The 21683-nt window shown below is 55.8% G+C and overlaps 1 long non-coding RNA gene across 1 annotated transcript; it reads right to left on the bottom strand.

Moving 5' to 3' along the window:
* Positions 1–1493: 1493 nt before the first annotated feature.
* Positions 1494–9611, bottom strand: LOC122213860. Its single transcript, XR_006199659.1, has 3 exons — positions 9529–9611; positions 8434–8572; positions 1494–2622 (listed from the first exon to the last, which is right to left on the bottom strand). It is a non-coding gene; the product is annotated as an uncharacterized LOC122213860 (long non-coding RNA).
* Positions 9612–21683: the final 12072 nt, after the last annotated feature.

A 21683-nucleotide genomic window follows, 5' to 3' on the forward strand; every position in this document is an offset into this window, starting at 1 on the left:
GAGTTGAGAAGGCCACACACTGGGTGAGGGCCTCTGGATGTGGCTGCATTGGCCAGAGTCATGCTGGGAAGCAGCTGACGGGGCACCAGGCATCGGGGAGAGCTGGCTTGGGCCTCTCTCCGCCCCGGGTCCGGTGGGGGACTCAGCGGGTCCCCTTCCCCGGCGCGTAGACCCAGCAGCCACTTGTGAGCGTGCCCGTCTGAGCCAGACCCCCTCACCGACCCTTCCCACCCAGCCCTTGCTTGCCTTGTAGGGCATCCAGCCATAAACGGAGGCCTCACGGATGGTGACTCGGTAACTCCAAATGTCACAAAGGCTGGAGAATGGGGGACTGTCCACGCACTCTGGTGCACACCGATATACCCCACTCTCTGGGGATGGGAGGGGCTGCTAGGATGGGACACAGGTGTAGTCACTGACGTCAGCACCCAGGGCCTTGAAGAGGCCAGAGTGACCTCGGCATTGGCTGGTTAACAAGCAGGACGCTTGCTAGGAGAGTAAATCTTAAATGTTCTCCCCACAAGTAAGAAATGATAATTGGGGGGTGGGGGGGCGCCTGGGTGGCTCAGTCTGTTGAGCATCTGACTCTTGCTTTCAGCTCAGGTCATGATCCCAGAGTCAGGAGATCGGGCCCCAAGTTGGGCTCCATGCCGGGTGGGAACCTGCTTAAGGTTCTCCCTGCCTGCACCACTCACACACTCTCTCGCTGTCAAAAAAAAAGATAATTATGTGAGGTGATGGAGGCAGGAGGGGGTAGCCAACACAATGGGGGTAATCGCGGTAATTATCCTGCAATATACAAGTGTATGAAGTCACCTCATTGCACGCCTTAAACTCACACCACATTATATGTCAGTTATATCTCAAAAAGAGATATCATTTGGGGACAATAGAACGGGTACGGGTTAGACTCAGAGAAAAGCAAATGCAAATGCATCACAATCGCTGATGCGTTAAATACACTGAATCCTCCATCGAAACACAATTATACCAATTTCAGGAACTTTCGTGAACAGTGACAACCAGGGAGGGACCACATTCTGATATCTAAACGATTTTATGCTGGTGTGAGATCTTTTCCGATACTTCTCCTTCGGCTTGGCACGTGCCACAAACAGACTGCGAAAGGGACACTGACGGTCGTGACCTTGGCATTGCGTTAATTGTTGGCAGAGGTTACCTTTGATGTAAAAAGAACAAAACTCAGTGCGCTGGCTATTGAAACACACTCTTTCCAGCTTGGAACCATTTGCACATCCAGAGGAACGAGACAAATCTGACCAAGCAATGATGAAAACCAAGTTGAAAGTTTTTTTTTTTAATTTTTTTTTAACGTTTATTTATTTTTGAGACAGAGAGAGACAGAGCATGAACGGGGGAGGAGCAGAGAGAGAGAGGGAGACACAGAATCGGAAGCAGGCTCCAGGCTCTGAGCTGTCAGCACAGAGCCCGACGCGGGGCTCGAACCCACGGACCGCGAGATCGTGACCCGGGCTGAAGTCGGACGCTTAACCGACTGAGCCACCCAGGTGCCCCGAAAGTTTTTTAAAAATCACCGCATGCCATCCCAGACTGACACCTCTGTTTGCAGCCTCAGGGGGTCCCTGGCAACATGTCAAAGGTCACGTGACCTGGTTGGCTTCCCCGGCTCAGTGTCAGACACATCCGTTCTTCGCTCACTCAGACCAGGAGCACTGGGGGACCCTCAGCTCCTCTCTCCACACCCCATAGCCAATCCCCCAGCAAACCCTAGGAGCTCCGGTTCAAAAGCTAGCCAGGATCAACCCACTTTCCCCCTCCTTAGCCCCACCTGGTCCATCCTGTCATGCCCTACCTGGACCAGTCCTGGTCCCCAGTCCCCCGGCAGCAGCCAGAGGGCGCCCATGAGCACCTGAGACAGGTCTGCAGCTCTCGGGGACTCCCAGTTTCCTCAGGGTAAAAGCCCAAATTCTACCCTCCACCCCTCCTCCCTCTTCCCGCCTTCACTCACTCTGCTCCAGCCACGTGGACCTCCGCGTTGTTCCTCCAACTGCCAGGCCCAGTCCTGCCCCAGGGCCTTTGCATGGGCTGTTTCCCTGCCTGTACCAGATATCCCTCCCTCACATCCTTCAGGTCTCCTCAAAAGTCACCTCCGCAGAAAGGCCTCCTCTGACCCCTAAGCTAAATAACCACACCCCTTCTCTGATTCACACTCTCCCCTTTTTATCCTGCTTTGTGTTAAATTCAGGGCCGTTATCACTGTCTCTATCACTTACTCATTTGTGTAGTGTCTGTCTCTGCCATTATAATGCCAGCCCTTGGAGGGAGGGGACGGCTCCTCTCTATGTATCCAGTGTCTAGAACAAACCCACCTGCCTGGGATCAGATACCAACTTCACCCCTGCCGGGCAGGTGGGAGCTAAACCAAGTTTCTTGCCCTCCCAGTGCCTCAATTTTCTCATCTGTAAAGTGGAGATCATTACAGGCAATGAGCTCACACAGTGGTGGGCGTGGACAGTGATTGGCATACAATAGGTGTTCGATATGTGCACGTCTATGCTGGGTGTCCTTCCCGATGCATCAGCCTTTATCCGAATGCGTGTGTGCACAGGCAGGCACGTGGCTCCACTCCTGTGTGTCTACCTGCGGGCAGGGCATGCATACAGAGGGAAACTGAGTCAACTGCCACAGGCCAGGCCCAGCCCCCTTCTCCTCCCCATCCAGACCCAGTGCCCGGGGACCCCACTCCCGTCCTGGCACTCGCCCCACCACCCTCCACCTCCACCAGCTCGCCTGGTTCAGGAGTGGACCTTCCATCTGAGTTAGAGGTATCCATCTATCTCTGAGGCTAAAGGTCATGGGCCAAAAGGGCCCCAGCTGGGGGGTGCCCCCCCTCCACGTTCTTGGGAAGATTCCACAGGGACCGTGCTGGGAAGGCACCCTCTTCAGCTCCACCCCGGTCTCTGCTGGGGTCCGGATTCATCTCACCCACCCAGCTCCATCCCCGAGCCCCCACCTCTGAGATGCCCACCTGACCCGTGGGGACCACTGAGGACGGATGGGCCAGGCATCTGAGGGGAGCGGCCCTGGGGGAGGCGAAAGGGACAGTGACCGGTATGGGGAACAGGGTCTCCCTCACCTGACCCCGGCCTTTACCAGCTGGGGGCAGGGGAGTCCGGGCAGGGACTCCTGGGCTCCTGTCCTCCCCCGCCCCTCGCCCGGCGCTGGACAGATGAGGGAGCATCTAGCTTGGCCTCTGGGGACACAGTGTGTGCCCACGTGGCCCTGGCTGATGAGGTTCCCCCATAGACCAGGGGCAGCTCAGGCACGTCCTGTTTCTGGGGGTGGCGCAGGGAGGGAGGAGTTGTCACCCCTGCAGCCACCTGGACTCCCTCCTGTGGTGCCTCCTTCTAGGCCTCACTTTCCCAAGCACACCTGTGGGCTCCACACCCCAGAGCTCCATGGCCAAGCAGCGGGGACTGGGGAAGACAGGGCAGGCTCCACTCAACCTCCAGACCTCCAAGTAACAGGTGGAGGAGAGGAGGAGGGGACAGGGGACCGACACCATTCTTAGAGAAAGAGAGAGAGTCATTTCCATACTATCAGCTTCCTGGGACCGCCATGACAAATGACTACAAACTTTGTAGCTGAAATGCCACGAATGTATTGCCTTACTATTCTCGAGGCCAGAGGTCCCTCTCGGAGGTCACCAGGCTAAAAAAGGTGTCCACAGGTGACAGTCCTTTCTGGAAGCTCGAGGGAAGGATCTGTTTCCTTACTCATTAAGATTGTTGGCAGATTTCGGCTCCTTATGGTTGTAGGACTCAGGTTCTGTTTCCTTGCGGACCGTCAGCTGAGGGCTGTGCCCAGCTCCTAGAAACACCCGCGTTTCTAGAAGCCCTCAGCTCATAGCCCCTTCCTCGGCTTCAAAGCCCCCACCCAGCAGGCCAAATCCCTGTCACCCTTCACCCTTCTTCTGTGTCACCTCTGTCCCAGCCAGGAAGGCTTCTCTGATTTTAAGGGCCCCCGTGGTTGGATTGAGCCCACCCAGGCGATCCGGGATCACCTCCTCCTCTCAAAACGCCTAATTTGGATCACAAGTACAGAATTCCTTCCGCCGTGAACAGGGAGGGGAGCACACCCAAGGTTCCAGGGATTAGGACGCGCACCGTTTGGGGGCTTTTCGGCTGCCACACGCACATGGACACCATACAGGCAGACCGGGGTCCATGGCTAGCTCACAGGGCACCTCCATGCAAACTAGAACAAAGCACCCTGTCATTGCAGGATGCTTCAAAGTCGTCGCCATAGACCCGACGGAGAACGAGGCCCTTGACTGCCCTCTGCTGGAAGGTAGTCAAAATGAATGTCCAAATCCACCCAGTCTCTGAGGTGAAGGGAGCCCCTCAAAGATGGGGGGGAACCCCCTAGTGCAGAGAAAATCTGTGTCCTCGCCCAAAACAGACACACACAGACCAACTCAGATGCACGCCTACTCCCTCACATCCCACAGCCAAACCTGTTGCCATCTCCCACCAAACAGTTTTGTTCTGAGTCATGGGTGCGAGGGTTGAGTCCAGGGCTCAGTGAAGATTTCTCGCAGAGGACCGGGGGAGTCTGTGGACTTTGTGGGCGGCTGACCACAGTCACTAAGGGGCGGCACTGAGGGTTACAGAGGGCTGGTGGACGGGGGGCAACAGGAAGTGGCCACTGGAATGGCATACAACTGGGTACCCTCACAGCTGTAAACCCTCGGACGGGGGCTTGGACCCTGCGTGTAAACATTCACTGCACTAATATTTACTGAGTGTTAGCCCCGTGCCAGGCGCTGTTGTAAGGCAGGTGGGAGACAAGACAGATCAGAGCCCACCTTGCCCGGGGGCCCTTCGTAAGCCAAGGAACAGAGAAATATCCTCAAGACTGCCATGGCAGGCGACAAGAAGCTGGCTGTGACCATCCCACCCATCCCTGGACAGCATGGTCCACTGAGAACAATGCAGGGGTAAAGACTATATAGAGTTCCCAGGCTAGCCCACAATAGTCTGTTCAACCCTTCAGGCAGGTGAAAGGTGGCAAGGTATGGAATGGGGGAGGGAAAGACGGCAGGAGGCAGGTGGATGAGGAAGAGAACCCCACAACAAAGACGTGCAAATGGCCCCGACGGAGGAGGTCACTCTCCATAACTGGCCTGGAGGTTATAGTTTCTGCTTATAAGTTCTCCTCTTCGGAGAAGTAGAAACACCCTTTAGGGTCAAAACTCTCTAAGTTGTAAGCTGGTAACTCACTACCCAGCCACTCACCAGCAAACGTGTATGGGACACTGAGAGGAAGACAAAACAAAACAAAACAAACAAACAAACAAAGCCACCACATTTGGCAGCCCCTCCTCCAAGATACGGATTCTGAGTCTCTGCTTCCCGAAGCTGGGCTTGACCATGTGACCTGGTTTGGCCAATGAAACCTTAGGAAACACGCCACCAGGGGGCGCCTGAGAGGCGCTTGCGCTCGATGCTTGCACTCTGCTTTTCCTGTAAGCTCTGCAACCACCGCGAGCTCAGCTCAGGTCATGATCTCACAGTTGGTGAGTTCGAGACCCACAACGGGCTCTCTGCTGTCGGCACGGAGTAGCTTCAGATCCTCTGTCGCCCCTCTCTCTGCCCCTTCTCTGTTCATGCTCTCTCTCTCTCAAAAATGAATAAACATTTTAAAAAAAAACATTATTATCTCGATTTTGCAGATGGGGAAACTGAGGCACAGGGAGATTTGACTCTGTTGCTAGTAAGGGGTGGAGCCAGGGTTTGCATCCAGTTCTGACTCTGATTAATTGCTCCATTAGCCTGACACCTAGCCCTTCACTAATGATCTGTGTAATTCTGAGCAAGGTGCTACGGTCTTGTGATTATTTCCTCTCATATCAAATGAGAGAAGCAGAGTAAAATCAGAGGTTCTTAAGTGGGTTTGGGCAACCATGATACCATACAACTGTCCAAAAAATTATCTGGGTAAATATACTGGGAGGGAGGGGAGGGTATTGGGGGGGGGCGGGGAACAGGCAGCGAGCAAGTCAGGTGGTCTGTAGGTTTGGTGAGATTCCCAAATGAGTCTTGATCCAGAAAAGATTAAGAAATACCAGACGATATGCCATGGAAGGCCCTTGCCAAGGTCAAGTTTCTATTCCAGCTGACCCCAAATGCTGCAATTACAGTTATGCAGAAGCCAAACGAGCCTCCCAAGGATAGTCCTGGGTACAATTCAGTCCACATCACAGCAGCCCTGAATTGCGGCCAAGGTCAACATGACCCTGGTCTCAGTTCCAGGCTTGAGCAGAATGCATCTTTCTGACACACCCCACACCCCTGTCTTGGAACCTGACCAGTTCCGGGCTTTTCTCGCCTGTCGTGACCCGCCCAGGGAAGTTGCTCTCCACCCCTGCCCCACCTGAGGTTCCGTTGCTACAGCTTTGAACGCCGAGCCCTGACTAGCCACGCCCTGAGAAAGCAGTTAATATTACAGGAACTGCCAGAAGAATCTACAGCAGATTTCTGTCTGAAGCAACCCTTGCCTCATTTTCCAGAAGTCTGGCTCATCACTGTAACGGTTTCTGAGCTGCATGTCTCCCCAGGGACGCGGTGCTGTCTTTCACAACTGCTCACCGCCAGCTCCCGCCGCCATCGGTTCTGTGCCCGCTCCTATCTCCCTCTGCCTCGACTTTCTGCAGCCAATCCTCATCTTTCTACCTTGACATCAAGCCCACTTGACATCAAAAGCACCTATAGCTGCTCACAGCCATGGCCTCGGGTGTCCTGGGTGAGATTCCTCCTCATACAACAGCCCAGTGCACTTTAAGCTGGTGATAAACTCGGCCGGGTTGTCCAAGAAGCATGCAAAGTGTTCCTCTGGGCAGTGGAATTTTTGTCAAGCCCCATCTTACGGAAGCTTGTCGCGGAGGCTCGGACAATATTAAAAAACCGTCAGGATGGCAGAATCTTAGGGAGAACACGGGGCCACGGGGTCCGTATGCAAAGATCACATGCGGGTGGTCTGGAGAAATCAAGAAAACAGGACTGTTTCCCCTACAGGGTTGGCCCCAGATAGGTGAGTGAGAGCAAGGGTTCAGCGGGCAGGAACTCAGGCCAAGAAGGAACCATGGGAACAGAGGCCCTGGGAATTTGCAGACATCTCGGGGAGGGCACTGGACTTCCCGCAGGTCGTGGGAGAGAGGCAGGCGCCAAATCTCCGAGGCCCGAGTGACCCCAGCTGACATCTGGATAACATCTGTTATACAAAAGAGCCCGTCCAAGCCAGAAAGCAGTAACCCATCAGAGCTTTCAAACACCCAGCAGAGTTGTTGTGTGTGTGTGTTTTTTTAATAGCTTTAGAGAGATTCTTTCACAACAGCAAACTCACTAACAGGCACCCAGCTCAGCTGCGGTTCAGACACACCCTAGGACACACATGTCCACCACGCATAATAATAACCTAATATTTAATGCACGCTTAGTATGCGCCCGGCACTGTATTATCGCTTTAGACATATTAATTCACATAATTCTTATAAGAAAGTTTTGGGGTAAATGCTGTCATCATCCACATGCAAGCCAGAGGAAGCTGCTTCAACACCCTTCCGTGGGGAAAGGCCAAGCCCCTCCCACAACCCACAAGGCCCTGCAGGACCTGCCCCTGTCCCCTCCCTGCCCTCACCTCCTCCCTTTCTCCCCCTGGCTCATTCTGCTCTAGCCTTCCAGGCCTCCGCCCTGTTCCTCCAACAAGCCAAGCCTGATCCTGCCCCAGGACCTTTGCACAGGCTCTCTGCTCTGCAAGAGAGGCTCTTCCTCCACTGAAGCGACTACACAGCTCACTCCTCACCCCCAAGAACTCTATCCAAATATCACCTTCTCAGGAAGGCTTCTCAATCTAAAACTCCAAGCCTCTCCCCATGTACACACGCACAGCACTCACCACCATCCGGCACACCGTATACTGAATTCATTGTCTTTATTGTTGGCCTGGCCCACCAGAGCAGGGATCTGTGTCTGTTTTGCTCACGGCTATGACCTCCAGGGCCCGGAGTAGTGCCTAGCACACCGCAGGTGCTCAGTAAATATTTGAGAGATGAATGAATCCACAATGAAAAAGGGTATCAAGGCAGGAAGAATCTGGGCCATGGCCCAAGGCCCAGGGTGTCTAAGTAGCAGAAGCCAGACTCCAACCCAGGCAGCCCAGCTCCTCAGTCTTATTAGCCCTAAACACGTCCGTCTACACCTCCCACAAACGCACACAACGGCTAGCACACGTGAACTCTCACAAACACACAAAACCCCGTGCAGCCAGGACCAGCCGCGCGGACTTAGCCACAGGCACATCCCTCACTCAGCCCCACACTCAGCCCCCGGGCTCCGGCCCGCACCTCCTCAGGCCCCCAAACCCCAACGCGGTCTAGGCCTTGGTCTTCACCCTGGGGTAACGTGAACTCATCCTCCTCTTGCGTCGGGCTGTTGAGGGCGTCGGCTCGTGGGCCGCTACAGCAATGGAGACGTTCACCTGCGGTCCACCTGGGGTCCGGGCTGATGATGGCCAGGTCCAGTGCCTCGCCCTGGGAACGGAAGGCCAGGGAGAGTTGCTGGTGTGGCCAAGGACGCGACCACGCGAACCCCCTCCCCATCTCCTGGGCCCTCTCAATCGGCAGCGTCCCCTAGGGTGCGTGGTGCAGGCTGTTCAGGACAGTCCCCCGCCGTCCCCTTGACCCTACCCTCACCCAGGCCTGCACCGCAGCGCCGCCCCGCGCTTCTCCAGCTCCCAGGTCTGACACAGGTGGCCGCGCACGGTGGCACAGTTCAGGCTGCGGAAGAGCACAACCTCCCCTCCCGGCCCTCCGCCCTCTGCCTCCCATCCCCCTTGAGCCCCGGGAACCCTCAGGCTCCTCCCTCAGCCCGAGCCCCGCCCCCTCCTGGTTTCTGGCGCACCTCCAGCTTCCCGGGGAGGGGGGGGGTACGCAGAGTCAGCGCCCTGGACCCCCACGTCTGGAGCGCACGCTTCCTAGGCCTCCTCCCAGGCCCCGCCTCCACGGGGGGCGCGCCGCTGCCCCCTCTGCCTCCACGGCCCCTCCCCACGCCAGCCCAGGCCCCGCCCTCCGGCCCCGCCCCCACCCCTCCGGCTGCCGACTGCGACGCACGTGGTGGCTCTCTACAGCGTGGCACGGGCTGGCGAAGACGCCGGGTTCCCCCCTCCATCACGGTCCCGGCAGCCCCCATGGGTCTCTTCTGCCCCTCGGCCGCCCCCCCCCCGACCCTCCCGGACCCCGCCCCAGCCAAGTCCTGCCCCTCAGCGGGCCTCCCCAGAAGCTGTAAGCCCCCCAGCCCCGCCCGGGGCGCACGCATTGCGCCCACCGCTTGCGCGTGGTGCTGGCACCGGTCGGGTGGCTCCAGAAGAAATCGGCGGGCTGGCGCTGGACGAGGAATCCATGGAAGCGCACGTCGTGCAAGCCCGAGGGCACCTCCTTGGCCCGGCGACTGGAGGGCCCAGCGCATGAGAAGGGCGCCCCAGTCTTACCTGCCAGCGCAGGTGCTCCTAGGCCTCCACGCGTGTGAGATGCCACTGAGGAAGAAGAGCAGGTGCGAGGCGCCGCGTCCCCGCCGCCCCCCCCCCACCCTGCACCCACTACGTGCCCCTGAGCCTCACTGGACTTTGAGGAGACAGAGGAGGCTTTGGGGTATGTGAGGCCCTCTGTTTCCCTTCCCAAGAGCCTGCTTTAAGCCGGAGTCAGTTTGGAGAGGAGCCCCAGGCTGCTGGGCTCAGATCCAGGCCCCCCAATCCCCTCTCTGACTTTTCAGAGAGCTTGTAGGGAGCCCGCACTGGTCCCCACTCCCCAGCACCAGGAACCCCTTGTTCCTTGCACAGACATGAGTTGAACTCTGTGTTTTAGACCTGGTGGGGGGAGGGGGAGGGGGGAGAAGGCGTTCCTAACCTCTGCCCTCTTGAAGCTAACACTTCAAGGGGAGAAACGAGTGTGATGAACAAGTTAGAGCCCAAAAGTGCTGACATCCTGAGGTCTGTGCAATAAAGGAAATAAACAGGAAACAGTGAGAGAGAGACAGGCGGCTGTGGCTGGGATGGTCATCTTCTCTGCAGAGGTGACATTTGAGCTCAGATCTGAAGGGCGGTGGAGCTGGCCATTCAAACAGCTAGAGGAGAGCCCAGCAGTCGGGGGACACGGCAGGTGCATAGGCCCCTGGGGCTGGAACAGGCTTCTTCCATCAGTGGGCTTCGCTCTACGGCCTTCCTTTCTTTCTCTCCATTGATCTTCCCCTCAGCCTTAGAGATTCCCTATCCTGAACACCCTTCCCTTGCCCCACTTCTCCTCCATGATGGCCAAGGTTCTAGAAGGCTTGAGCTAACCTGAATTTCCACGAACGGAGCACACGGAACAAGACATGCAATTGAGGGTTGCCATGGAAATAGGTCCACATCACTTGTGGATGTTACAGATACTGTTCAGACTGCATCTGAACAATAGGAAGTTTGTATGGTCCTATTCAAGGGGGAGGTGATCAAAGACCCTTGGATATCTAAAATTCTTTTTCATGTTGTTTATTTTTGAGAGAAGCGGGGGAGAGAGAGAGAGGGAGAGAATGTGAGTGGGGGAGGGGCAGAGAGAGGGAGACAGATCCAAAGCAGGCTCCAGGCTCTGAGCTGTCAGCACAGAGCCCGACATGGGGCTCAAACTCACAAACCTCGAGATCATGACCCGAGCTGAATTCAGACGCTTAACCGACTGAGCCACCCGGGCGCCCCTGAATTGTGCACGTTTAATGGGTGAACTGCATGGTATATGAACTGTATCCCAAAGCTGTGTGTGTGTGTGTATGTGTGTGTGTGTGTGTGTGTGTGTGTGTGTGTGTGTGTGTGTGAGATACAGAGAGAGAGAGAGAATGTCAGGACTGCTAGGTATTCATCCAGAGGACATAACAACTTTTCGCTCACACAGAAACCTGCACATAGATGTTTACAGTGATATATGTATAATTTCCAAAATGTGGAAAGAACTCAAATGTCCCTCAACAGACGGGCCGGTAGAAGGTGGTACATCCACATCCCAGAACACTCCCCAGCAGTAACAGGAAAGAAATACTGGCACACTGACATCGGGGGTCAGTCTGCCGTGCGTTCTGCCGAATGAAAGTTGCCACACTCCAAAGGCTCATACGGTAGGACTCCACTGACACTTTTCTTCTGGAAAAGACAAACTAGTGATTGGGAACACATCAGTGGTTGCCAGAGGCTGGGGAGGGGGGCACACGCCTATCCTGATTGAGGCTGTGTCGGTAGGGCGGTATGCATTTGTCAAATAGCATAGACTTGTACCCTAAAATGGGTAGATTTTACTGGGTGCAAATTACACCTGAATTGTTTTTTAAGGAAAGCAAAAGATCTGCAAGGAAAAGATACACCGTGCGGTAAAAATCAGAGCTGAATAGGAAAGAAGGGGCTATCCGTGCTCCCAGATCCACTTGTGTCCTCCCATCCCCTCCTCCAGCCTTGAAGACCCTGCTCCCTTGACCGGCAAATGGCTGAGGAACCCCTCCATCCTCACCCCGTTCACCTCCCTGGCCCTCCTGGTTGCTGAGTCCCAAGGGCAGGGGGTGCTGGTCAACGCTCCAACACTCTTTGCTGCTTGAGACCCAACAGCTGTCGCTTGGGTCCTTATGTCACATCACCAGTTTGCCCCTGCATCTCTGATGACTCAGCTCTGTCTCCTACCCAGATTTTCATCCTCCTCCCTGGGCTATCCCTTCTGTGGCGTCACGGGCAGCCAACGTGTGAACCACATCCACCTCCAGGTCTCTTTCTAGAACTCCCCTCCTTGGATCTCCACCAGCTATTTCTACTCATATGACCTGGATCCAGTCCCGGCTCTTACTGTGCCTGCGGCTGGACGAACCCCTAGTCTGTTTCCCACGTGTCCTGTGCTCTAGGGTCTCAAGGTACCGCCTGGCAAGTCCTCCCTGGGATGTCCCTTGCTCAAGAACCTACCGTGGGATTAAAGATGTAAACTTGAGGGGCGCCTGGGTGGCTCAGTCGGTCAAGTGTCCAACTTCTGGTCTCGAAGTTCATGGATTCGAGCCCCACGTCAGGTTCTGCGCTGACACTGCGGAGCCTGCTTGGGGTTCTCTCTCTCCCTCTCTCTCCGTCCCTCCTCCACTCATGCTTCCTCTCGCTCTCAAAATAAATAAATAAACTTAAAAAAAAAAAAAAGCAAAGAGAGGGGCACCCATTTGGCTCCATTGGTGAAGCTTGCAACTCTCGATCTTAGAGTTGTGAGTTCCAGCCCCACATAGAGCTTACTTTAAATTGATTGATTGATTGATTATTGATTAACATAAATAAAAAAGAATTCTGCCTTTAATTCTCCTGGAACATGATCATTAATGTTAAAAAAAAAAAAAAAAAAGGAACATACCAGGCGCTGGCCAAGATGTGGAGAGACCGGAGCCCCGTGCTCGGCTGGTGAGACGGTGAATTAGAGCAGCTGCTGTGGAAAACCGTTCAGCAGCCCTTCAGAAAATCACACCAGAGCCACCATAGGGCCCATGAGTTCCACTGCTGGGTATCCATCTACCCAAAGGGGTTGAAAGCAGGGATCTCTGTACACGACAGGTGAGCGAACAGATACTTGTTCACGACAGCAGCGTTCACACCGGCCAAAAGGTCCATCGACGGATCCACGGACAGACACAGTGTGGTCCGTCCATACCAGGGGACGTTATCCAGCCTTAAAAATTGTCACGTGCTTATCCATGCTACAACGTGGCTGAGCTTTGGAGACACGTAAAGTAAGAGAAGCCAGACATACAAGGACAGATACTGCACGATTCCTCCCTTACATGAGGTCCCCAGAGGGGTCCCGTCCACAGAGACAGAGAGTAGTGCGAACCAGGGGTGGGGAGTGAGCGTTTCGGGGGCACGGAGTCTCAGTTTGGGGAGATGAGAAAGTTCTGGAGATGGATGGGGCGGACGGCTGCACGACATTGTGAATTGCTTAATGCCACCGAGCTGTGCACTTAGGAACGGTTAAAATGTGGGGCACCTGGGGCGCTGGGGTGCTCAGTCAGTTAAGCGTCTGACTCTTGATAGGGGCTTGGGTTATGATCTCATGGTTCGTGAGTTCGAGCCCCTTGTGGGGCTCTGCACTGTCAGGGCGGATTCTCTCTTTCCCTCTGTCTCTGCCCCTCCCTCCCTCTCTCTTTCCCTCTCAAAAGTAAATAAACATTTTTTTAAAATGTGGGGAGCCTGCATGGCTCAGTCCGTTAAGCGTCTGACTCTTGATTTCGGCTCAGGTCTTGATCTCACAGTTCATGGGCTCGAGCCCCGCGTCAGGCTCTGTGCTGACAGCACGGAGCCTGCTTGGGATCCTCTCTCTCCTTCTCTCTCTGCCCCTCCCGCAGTCATTTTCATTCTCTCTCCCTCTCTCTCTGCCTCAAAAATAAGCATTTTTTTTTAAAGAAAAGAAGGGTTAAAATGGTAAATTTCATGTTACCATTTTACCACAACTGGAAACAAAGCAGGAATCTGTCATTGTTCCCTCTTGCCGGCCTGACTGCAGCTACTGCACTCCTGAGCCCTCGGCTGCAGCCAGCCTGGCCTCCCCACCTCTGTCCTGCTGCGCCCTCCCCACTCCTCTCCTTCCTCCCAAACCCACCAGCCCCGCCCTGCAGACTCGGAGGGGAACTTAGGCCTGGGGAGAACCAGGGCAGCGGTGGGGGCTCGTCAGGGACACAGGGGAGATAAGAGTGGCTCAGCCGCTCCCCAGGGCAGGCAGCCGAGGCAGGGAACCGTCCTCAGCAGTTTGGGAAGCTTTTCCCCGTGGTACCAGCAGGTGCAGCCAGAGGAGGAAGAGAAGAGAGAGTGGCCGGGGGCCGAGGTCAAGGTGTCCCGGAGACCACGTGTCTCCTCTTTCTCCATTTCGTCCCGGTTTCCCTGTCCCCCATTGGCAATACCAACTGACAGCAGTCGTGATAACAAGCACACAGCAGGAGAGGCTGGCCCAGCTCGCATCTGCCTCCACTTCCCTGGGCCTTGGTGGCCTGTGCCCATCAGGGACACGCAGGGCCGAGGCCTGAAGTGGCCAAGTCCCCAGGGTGCTCACAACCAGAGGCAGCAGGAGAGGCCGGAGTGGGTGGCCAGAGGAGGAGGAAGAGGAAAGATCGGTGGGTCTGACACGCTGGGGCAGGGCTGTGGCAGGAGGGGGCTGGGCAGAGAGGCCCGGCAGCTAGACGGAGGGGAAGCCAGGCCAGCACCACATGTTAGTTTCGGAAGAAGGGGGCCAATCTTCAGCTTCTCACTGTGACCCTGGACTTGGGCCCCAGGGGTGATCAGATGTTTCTCCCCTGAGCTAAACTCTGGGCTTCGTCCCAGGGGACTCCGTGAGCCTTCCCAGAAGACACGCCCCCTCCTTGAGAACCCCCCAGAGAGCGAGGGGAGGGACGTTTTCCAGTCCAGGAACCCCGCCCCCCCAAGCCCCCATCAGCCAGCCCGGGGTGACCCCCATCCAGCCTCATCCTGAGCTCCTAATTTGGCTGCCCAGAGTTTGCTACCCCACTGGGCCACCCCAGAGAGCCATGGTCCTGGGAAGAGGAGGAGGAGGAAACCTTTGAGGCTTGGCCAGGAGCCTCAGCCTGAAATTGCACCATTCGAGTTTCCCCTTAGGGTTAAGGCAGCGTTTCCTTTATCTGTTCCAGGAACCCCTAGCACCCCAAAAAGTGCTCCAGAGGGCAAGAAACGTCAAGGGGGCAGATGCATTCCAGAAAGCTGTGCAAAACACATGAGCAAATGAAAACCTCTGGGAAGGCCTGCAAGGAACAACCCCATTTAGCTTTGCTTAATCCCTGGTTTGGCCGGGGTTCCACAGAGCATGCCCTGAACATCCAAGGCCCCAATTAAATGCCCACTGTGAGAGCCCAGAGGGGCCAGGGGGCAGTCAGGCTGCAGAGGGAGTGAGTCAGTTTGACTGGAGGGAGGGAGGGGACAAGGGGGACACAAGCCAGGCCTGAGGACCTTGCATGCCACCCTCAGAGACCAGAAATGTCCCCGAGGGCCTGGAAGGGGAACTCAGCCCTCACTGCCACCACCCTGCTCCTTGCTCTCTGACCAAAGCCCCGGTCCTCCACCAAAGACCTCAAACACCCCCCCCAGAGTCATGTCTCCTGCTCCTTCCCCATGGCCACGACGGGAGCCACTGTGCCCATCAACAGAGCCACAGTGGAGACGTCACAGGCATTGTCGGCCCACAGTGTGGTTACACTATAAAGACCAATGACGGGAGTTAGCCTTTAGTGGACACGACGCTCTGTGGACGGTGATGGACATGCCCATGCATCATTCCTGACACCAGGAGGGCAGACGGGTGGGAACTGGAATCACGGGTCACCACTTAGCAGTTGTGCGGTCCTGGGACAGGGAGTTAAATTCTGCTGTCTTAGAGAGAGACGGTCTCTGCAAAAATTAAAATTAAAATTAAAAAAAGGCGGGGGGGAATAAAAGGCTTTTGCGAGTCAGGTAACAGTGGTGGGCTAGGAAGGACCAGGCTCATCCCAGCAGATGCCAGCAGGGACAGAAGACAACCCAGGATCAGGCCAGCCGCTGTCACCCAATCAATTCTGCCCCCCACCCACCCCAGGGGACATTGGGCAATGTCTGGAGACGGTTTTGATTGGCAGGATTGGGGGTGCTGCTGGCATCTGGTGGGTAGAGGCCAGAGACACTGCTAAGCATCCTATAATGCACAGGACAGCCCCCTACAACCAAGGCCTCTGCAGCTCACAGTGTGAGTAGTGCGAAGGGGGAGAGACCCCGCATCAGTCAGTCATCCCCCAAGCTGGAGTCGTCGGCCTCCTCATCCTCATCACATTCACTCGCTTTCGAGTGCGCTCACAGGGTTTCAAGCCCTGTTCTAAGCGCTTTATACACATTGACCATTTCGTTCTCATAACAACCCCTTTATAAGGTGAGCACTATTACTGTCCCTGTGTTCGGAGAGGTTAAGTAATTGTCCTAAGGTCACACAGCTTGTAAATGGCAAAGCCAGGTTCTTTTTTTTTTTTTTTTTTTTTTAATGTTTATTTATTTCTGAGACAGAGAGAGAGAGAGAGAGACAGAGCATGAGTGGGGGAAGGGGCAGAGAGAGAGGGAGACACAGAATCCGAAGCAGGCTCCGGGCTCCGAGCTGTCAGCACAGAGCCCGATGCGGGGCTCAAACTCACAAACAGTGAGGTCATGACCTGAGCCGAAGTCGGCCGCTCAACCGACTGAGCCACCCAGGCGCCCCGGTAAAGCCAGGTTCTAACGCAGACTGCCTGCGTCCTGACCCTTCTCTCAGCTCACCTCCTGGGTGGGAATGGGGGACCCTGAATCCACTGCGATTATGGTTTCTCTCCCGCCCTCCCCCACCCATAGCTGAATGAGGGCTCGGAGCAAAGGTTAAGATGAGTTATTTATATCAAATTCTGTTTCTCCAATGCCTGAGCGTGGGCGACTCAGCTCCACGCACCTCCCTGAGCGGACGGGCTTGGGGGACGTTTTCTCCAGCCGTGGTGAGCTGAACACTGTCTGTTCTGGCTTCAGAGGTGAACCTGCTTGGCTATGGGGCCACTGGGGTCCGGGCAAACAAGAGCTGGCTGTTCCAGGAGCCAGTTCAGAAATCAGAGGGGAGAGGGGCAGAAGACACATGCGACCCCCGCCGTCATCGTCCTCCTGTCGCTAATAGTAACTCGTCCACACTGACAGCACTTCCTGTGGCCCAGGTCATGTCCTAAACCCTTTACATCCTTAACGCACTTAATCGTCCCAAGAGTCCTGTGCAACTGATACATTCTCCCCCATTTTGCAGACAGGGACACACGTTCGGAGGGAAAGGCCACCCGCCCTGGGCCAGGCAGTAGGGGGCGTAATTCTGAGCACCTGCTCCTTAACCCAGAGAGTCTCCACCTCCAAACTGTTTGCATTTGGGGCCAGATCATGTCTGTGATGGACAAGGTCCCGGGCACTGTAGGGCGCTTAGCACCCCCTTAGCCTCTACCCGCCAGATGCCTGTATCACCTCCCCCAGGCATGACAACCAAAAATGTCTCCAGACATTGCCAGATGTCCCCTGGGGGGGGTTGGGGGGGGGCGGGGGGGACAAAGTGCCCCGGGCTGAAACCTCTGCCTTGACCCCACACTTTGGGATGGGGCAGGGGCTGATCGGCATGGAGAGGTCTGCTTGCTGCGGCCCCCAGAAGAATCTGGAGCCTGAAACCCACGCTAACAGTACGAATCAGTGTTATGGCAATGTGGTTCTGTGGCACCTACTGTGTGCCAAGTCAGGACTTGAACCCAGGCTTCAGAATCTACACTTCAGCACTGAGTGTGCCTGCCTGCCCGGTGGCCCCACCAGGGAGGCACAGGTGAGGCTGGAAGACAAGTGAAAAGGGAAAAGGAGGGGAGCCTGGGTGGCTCAGTCGGTTGAGCCTCCAACGTCGGCTCAGGTCATGATCTCGCGGTCCGTGGGTTCAAGCCCCGCGTCGGGCTCTGTGCTGACAGCTCAGAGCCTGGAACCTGCTTCAGATTCTGCGTCTCCCCCTCTCTGACCCTCCCCCGTTCATGCTCTGTCTCTCTCTGTCTCAAAAATAAACATTTAGAAAAAAAAATTTTTTTAAAGAAAAGGGAAAAGGAAGCCTTAGATTGAGGAGTCTTGGACCCGAACAGGTCGGCAAGGTTTTATGAGGCACCTACTGTGTGCTACATGTCCTGGCCAAGAAGAGAGCAACAGAATTGGTCTTGAGCGGTTCCCCTGCCCGCCGAGACTCCACCTGCAACACCTCTCCCAGCCTCTCGTCCAACAGCCGGGAGCTAAGCACCTATTGGGGGCCAGTATTTGCATTCACACTCAACAGATGCACGAAACGAGGCTCAGAGAGGCCAAGCAACTTGCCAGGGACACACAGCAGGAGGCGGGAGGCTCCCGGCTTCATCTCTCCAGTCCCCCGTTAACCTTCAGACCCTCCTGGGGATCACCGGCATTCTGTTCTTCAGATCCACAGTCCCGTTGACACATCCCAGTAGTCGCAGGGTCTAAGGGCCAGAGAACACGTTTGCTTTCTAGAAGACGTCTCTCTGCTCCCTAGGGCTCAGGATGCAACCCTGGTGGGGCCCAGCAGAAGCCCAGGGACCAGGCGTCCCTTGGGGTCTTGGTGTCCCCTGGATGCCACCCCTTGGCCCATCCTCTGGAGCAGAAGCCTCACCCCCTGGGACTTCCCCCACATCTGCTTCTCTCTCCAGCTGGACCCCACCCATCCTAGGTGCCCCCGTCCCACCTGGCTCTCCCCAGTTGACACTCGGGCCCCCTCTGCCAGACCTGGGCCACCCTGGAGAAGGCGGGGTGCCATTCCATCTGGGCATGACTTCCCCCGGGGAATGGGAGATGATCCCCAATGCTAAGAGACAGCTTGTTCCAGAAGAAGAACCCAAGAAGCCAACTTGGGCTTTGCCGAAGCCACATCCCCAGCCTGAGAGCCCCCTGCTCACTCACCACCCCCGTCACATATACACGGACAAAATGTTAGGAGGTCACAACCCACTGGGGTTTCTCACATGAGGGTGAGGGGGGATTTTATTGATCCTCTGCCAGGCACCCCCGAGACCTCTGAGGTGGCCATGGCACCTGAAAGAGCAAAAGGCTGGAGGCCAGCCACTCACCTGGACGCGTCGGGGTGGGGCAGGACAAGAAAGGCGCCACATTTGAAGTCTATGTCACAAAGTGCCAGGCTGGAGGAAAAGTCGCTGGCCGTGTGCTCTGGGAGGGGCACAGGGGGACGGCTGAGGCTCGTCTGGCCCAGCAGCAAAAGGGAAACTGAGGCCAGCCCTCAGACCATCCCTCTGAGATCAAGAGTGATGTTCCCAACAGCAGGCCCCAAAGCTGGGGGGCGGGGGAGGGGGGGAATCGGAGACCCTTCTGTGCCCTGTGCTAGAATGGGGGCCAAGGGGTGGGGGCGGGAGGGAGGAATCCTCAGGGCCCTGGAGAGGGAGGGTGGGAGGCCCGCGTTGCATTTGCTGGGCGGGGGTTGGGTTTTTGTTTTACCTTTTCTCCCCAGTTTTATTGAAATATAATTGATGTACAACACCGTGTAAATTTAAGGCATACGATGTACGGATCCGGTGCACTAATACGCGACAGTCCCGTTAGCACCCGCAGGCAGTTAGCATTTCTTTGAAGAATATAATACTGCGTTGTTAACTATAGTCACCACGCCGAACGTTAGATCCAAAGAACTGACTTTCTAACTGGATTTGGTGTCCTTTGACCAACATCTCCCCGTCGCCCCCACCCCACAACCCCTGGTAATCACTATTCTTTTTTTTTTTTAAGTTCATTTATTTTGAGAGAGAGAGAGCGCACAGAGCCTGATGCGGGGCTCGAACCCCAGAATCAGGAGATCATGACCTGAGCCGAAATCAAGAGTCAGACGCTCGACCGACTAAGCCACCCAGGTGCCCCTGGTAACCACCATTCTTGTGTCTGCTTCTACGAGTTTGGTTTTTTTAGATTCCACACATAAGCGACCAGACACAGTGTCTTTCCCCCCTCTGCCCTGCCTCGCAGAGTTTGAGCAAATATTCACTCCAGACATGGGAGGAATCCCAGGGAAATACGGCATGGCCCTGAAACTCTCTTCCTCACCTCTCCCACTGCCTGACTCCTACTCATCCCTCCCATCTGCCATTAAACGTGGCTTCCCCCACCGCAGGGCGTCCTCCCTGACCCCCTAAGTGGGAGAGATGGGGGGGATGTCAATTTCACCTGACTTGGGGGAAGCGAGATTCATCTCAATATTTAAGGGGACACCAACTCCACAGCTGGGAAAACATCTAGCGGAGGGGCTAGAGATGGGGGCTCCAGCCCCTGGGAAAGGGGTCCCTCCACCCTCAGCGCAACGATCCCAGGGCCACCCTGCCTTCCCTCTGCATGGCTCATCTTGGTTGTTCTTTTCCGGTTCTCCCACCGGGAGCTGAGCAACCCTTGAGCAAGTTACTCAGCCTTTCTGTGCCTCAGTTTTCAAATTTGGGACATGGGGATGATGACAGTGCCTACCTCACTGGGCTGATGTGAACTTAAAACAGGCCTCAAAGCAAGCGCTCCAGCATCGTGTCACAACCTCATTTCCGATGTCCCCAGTCCCCCCCGCACAGCGTCCCGATTCCGGCAGGCCCTCCTGTGGCAGTGCTGAGTACTGCACCCTTCCCGGCGCACTACAGCGCTCTGCATTCTAAAGGTTCTAAGTCAGGAAAAAAAAAAAAAAAAAATTGTTTTTTGAGTCAGTCCAAGCTGGTTTAAGTCAAAAGAGAATGTGCTTGGCCCTAGCAGCCTTTGCACTTGCTGTGTTTCCCTCCTAGGACGCCTTCAACCCCCTGAGCCTCCTTCTTAACATTCAAACCGCAAACGTCCATGCCACCTGCACCGGGAGCCTTTGGCTGGCTCCCTGTTTATTCTGATCCTGAGCAGTGCCTGAGTGCCAGACCCTGTTCTAGGCACTGGGGACACTGCTGTGGGCCACACAGACGAAATGCTCTTCCCTCAGAGCTGACATTCTGGTCAAGGAGAGAGAACCAATGACAATGTGTATTCCACAATGTCAGGCAGTGACTCTGGAGTAAACTAAACCAGGGAAGGGAAGAGAAGGTGTGGATGTAATCTTGAAGTGGGGGGGTGGGGGTGGGGGAGGAGCTGGCCTCACTAGCGGTGGGGGGGGAGGGGGGTGACATTTGAGCCGAAACTTCAAGAACAAGGTGGAGTGGCCACGGCACTATCAGGCAGAAGAGGCAGAATGGTGACCTCAGTGAGGGTGCCATGTTGTTGTTCCTGACCGTGTGTCCCCAGTACCTGGACCACCACCTGGCACAACATGGTGCTCAATGAGTGCTCAAAAGTCTGTTTCCCAGGATTCTCTGCAAAAGCCTGGGCAAGCCCATCCCCCAATCAATCCTTGAGACCAGGACATTGGGGGATGTGGGAGCGGCTTAGGGCCCAGTCACATGCCCTATCCAGACCCCACCCAGAGGGGAGAGGGAGAGACCCCAAGGGACATCTGGGGCTGCAGCTTGGTAGGGAGGAGGAACTGAGGCAAAAGAACCAGTTTCACCGAATCATTAGAAGAGGTTTATAGCTAGTAAGTGGCAGAGCCTGGGAGCTCCTGACTCAAAGCAGCCCTGAAATTCCCAGTGCTGTCTGGTGGCCACCCAGTCCAGACTGGGGACTGTGGCTCGGTGGCTGCAGCAGCCCGTGGGGCTGAAGGTGAGAGCTTTGCAGCATCAGAGCAAAGTGAGGAGGGCCAGGCGGCCACGTCTCTGATGGACAAAGGGGGAAATGGAAGGCAGCTCAGGGTGGGCTCCAGGGGGGGTCCTCCGGTAGCGCAGGGGACTGAAGACCGAGACCCAAGCTGGCTTACTGGGACTGGTTCCTCGGCTGGGGGAGTGGGTAGCCAACCCAAGGGTGGCCTGTCCCTCTGGTCTGGCCAGGGGTGAGAATGGGGCAGAGGTGGAGCCAGCGGAGATCTCCAATCTCATAGGAGCTCCAGGAAGAGTCTGGTATTTATGGAGTACCTGCTGCATGCACGAGCCCTGACCTCACATCTCAAATTCAGGACAAAAGAAACAAATGTTGGCTGTTGAATGAAT

This window comes from Panthera leo, chromosome A2, assembly GCF_018350215.1.
Source record: "Panthera leo isolate Ple1 chromosome A2, P.leo_Ple1_pat1.1, whole genome shotgun sequence".
NCBI classification, from domain to species: Eukaryota; Metazoa; Chordata; class Mammalia; order Carnivora; family Felidae; genus Panthera; species Panthera leo.